Source organism: Anomalospiza imberbis, chromosome 34, assembly GCF_031753505.1.
Source record: "Anomalospiza imberbis isolate Cuckoo-Finch-1a 21T00152 chromosome 34, ASM3175350v1, whole genome shotgun sequence".
Lineage (NCBI taxonomy): Eukaryota > Metazoa > Chordata > Aves > Passeriformes > Viduidae > Anomalospiza > Anomalospiza imberbis.
The window spans coordinates 1,580,870-1,584,159 of record NC_089714.1 but is presented as its reverse complement, the minus strand read 5'-3'; positions in this window follow the sequence as shown (position 1 = coordinate 1,584,159).

The following is a 3,290-nucleotide window of genomic DNA, read 5'->3' as shown; positions in this document are numbered from 1 at the left end:
ATGTGATCAGGCGGTGTTTATCGATGCTGGACTCGGACAGGCCCTCGTTAGAAGAGCTGTTCTGTGATCCCTGGCTGCAGGATATTCATCTGCCCTAGAAGAAGGGAGAGAGCCACAGGCACACTTTGATGCAAGGCCCTGGTAAGTTGCAGCTCCACACATGCCTTGGCAATCAGAAGCAAAGGAACCCAGACATTTTGTCCTGCCTGTGTCACTGCCCAGGGGTCATCAGATGGGGACACGCAGCCCTTGTGCTGGAGCTGAGCTGCTCTGCCCAGCACTGGTGGCCACCATCTGAGCTGGTTTTGCTTGTCCTGGTTCCCTGACAGCTGGGGCCCTGGGCAGAACCCAGACAGCCTGGGCTCACCCCCAGGGAAGGAGAAGGAGCCCCTGGAGAAGCTGTACCAGGTGGGGCTGCTGCTGCTGGGGACAGCGAGGATGACATCAAGGATGACAACCTCTTCCTCCACCTGGCCACCAGCAGCTGAGGATGATGGACTTCGATTCTGGCACCTTTCTCCAAAGCCAGGCTCCACAGGGAATTAGCAGGTGAGTCCACACGCAGGGGATGCTCCCAGATTTGGGCATTGCACAGCCTGGCCAGGAACCAAAGGTTCCCCCTTTGCTGGGGTGGATGCAGCTGATCCTTCAGTCGGCTGACAGGCTGCTTTTGGCAGGACTGGGGGATGGGCTGGGGTGGTGATGAAATGGGAGTGGGCTCCTGGCCCTGCCAACAGCCCCCAGCACCCACCGTGCCCCGGGCTGGGGCTGGGGCTGGGGCTGGGGCAGCCAGCCCGACACAAACAAACCCCCATGGTGGGAGCAGAGGTGGGACTCCAGAACCTGTGCAGGGGCTGCTTTGCTCTGCAGGCAAGGAAGGGCTTGGGCTGCTCCACTGCCCCTGTTTGCTTTGAGATCACCATTATTTTGGGGGGCAGTGCAGGGGGGAAGGGAGAAAGCCTGGGCTGCCCTCACCTGTGGGTGGGTTTTTCCCTGGCATGCAGGGGTTGGGCCTTCCTCAAGTCCCTGACAGTAATATGATTTTTGACCTTTTTTCTTGTTCCCCTTTTTGTCTGTAATCTATTTTCAATAATTTGTTGTGTGTTTCTCTAGAGGAAGCATTCTAGCTGGGGTCCAGTCATGATCAGGAAGTGCTTGGGAGCAGCTGTGGCGTGGATGGGCCGTGCCCTTGGAGAAGGCTGAGGACATCGTTTGGGACCAGCTTTTCTTCCAGCGGGGGATGGCGTCAGGTGGGTCCCGTCTGCTTGGCATGGTGGGATCAGAGCTTTGGGGAGATGGCAGCGAGCACAGGAGCATCCTGCTCTGGGCAGCTGCCGAGGGCTGGATGTGCCGTGGGCGGCTGCAGGCTGGGCACATGTCCTGCCCTCCTGCTCTGCTCCCAAAGGCAGCAGGGATGGGCAGCTCTGGGCACAGCTCTGGGCACGGCCAGCATGGCCTGGGCACCGCGGGCGGCTGGGACAAGGGGACAGGAGCCTTCAGCTGACGGGCGCTTTCTGGTTTCTCTCCTTGCAGCCGGGCTCTGCGGGTGCTGAGGCTGCTCTGGGCTCTGCCAGGGCTCTGCTGGAGCTCAGCACCGGGCTGCAATCAGCCAAAGAAGAAATGGGGTGACCTGCAGCACAGACCTGCTGGAGCATTTCAGCAACACCGCTCAAGTGTGCAGAGTGTACACCTCCCAGGGAAAACATGACACCACCCCAAAATAAACTTGTTCAATAGCTTCTGAAATGAAATCAATCTGGGATGACCCCAAATGACATTTTGCAGCTTGCTCAAGCTGTATCTCAGCCCTTCTCTGAACTGTTCTCTCCCCCACCTGCCTTGTACTTCCCAACTGCTCCCTCTTTTCCCCCAGTGAGTTCCCAGCCCATGGCAGTCTCCATCACACTGTTGCCTTCCTTGATGCCCCTCACCACGAGGAAGGCTGAGCCCCAGGCTTAGGGACTCATCCTGTCACGGGCTGAGGTGCAGCAATGTCTCAGAGGTCCAGTGGGATTTTAGTGTCATTCAGAGCTGCTCTCCAGCCCTCAGCTCTCCTCACTGCTGAGTTCCCACTCCCTTTTCCTCGTCCTTGCAGCAGGATGAGCTCTGTGAATCCCCTTGAGCCTCCCCACTCTTCCCAGCCCACGCACCCACCTCAGTTAGGCTGAAGCTGCAGCTTCCCAGTCTCCTCTGGCACACCAGTCCAGTCCCCTGTGTGGGGAGCCCCAGCCCCAGAGCACAGCACTCAGCAGTGCAGTCCGGGCTGGAGCAGCTGCCCTGCAGCCCTGGCTTGGCTGTTTGTGGCAAGGGAATGCTCCCTGTTTGCAGCTGTCCCTGCAGGATGGCCCCAGGGCAGAGCCCAGCCAGGCTCCCACTGCAGCCCCTGAAGCTTGGGGCAGACAGTGGTCCCAGAGCTGAGGTTCACGGGGAGCACCCAGAGCTGTGGCTTGCAGTCAGTGTTGGCACATGTTGTGTTCTCATCTCCTGCAGCCTGTGGGGAAAGCCACCTGTGCTGCCAGGCCTGTGTGTGCCAGGCCTGTGTGTGCCAGGGGCTCTTGGATGTCTCTGTATCCATGGACAGAAGGCTCTGTGTGTGCCAGGGGCTCTTGGATGTCTCTGTACCCATGGACAGAAGGCTCTGAGTGTGCCAGGGGCTCTTGGATGCCTCTGTACCCATGGACAGAAGACTCTGAGTGTGCCAGGGGCTCTTGGATGTCTCTGTATCCATGGACAGAAGGCTCTGTGTGTGCCAGGGGCTCTTGGATGTCTCTGTACCCATGGACAGAAGGCTCTGAGTGTGCCAGGGGCTCTTGGATGCCTCTGTACCCATGGACAGAAGACTCTGAGTGTGCCAGGGGCTCTTGGATGTCTCTGTATCCATGGACAGAAGGCTCTGTGTGTGCCAGGGGCTCTTGGATGTCTCTGTACCCATGGACAGAAGGCTCTGAGTGTGCCAGGGTTTCCATAATGTCTCTGTGCCCATGGGTATGGAATAGCATGGACACTGAAAGTGTCAGTCCCGTTGCTTGCACGCTCCTTCCTTTGTATACAAAACGCATCCATGCACACCCCCATGTACAGATACATTAAAACGTCAGGGAGGGACAGAGATTTCCCACAGAGCTCTAACTTGGGCATAACTCACCTTTTAGCCAGTGGCCAGGGGATTTTTTTCCCAGCTCTGTGTGAGAAGGTGTCCAGGAGCTGAAGGAGCAGCATTTAGAAGCAGTTTCAGGATTTCTAGGCAGGAAGTGGAGCTGACAACCATCCACGTAACTCGCCGTATTCAT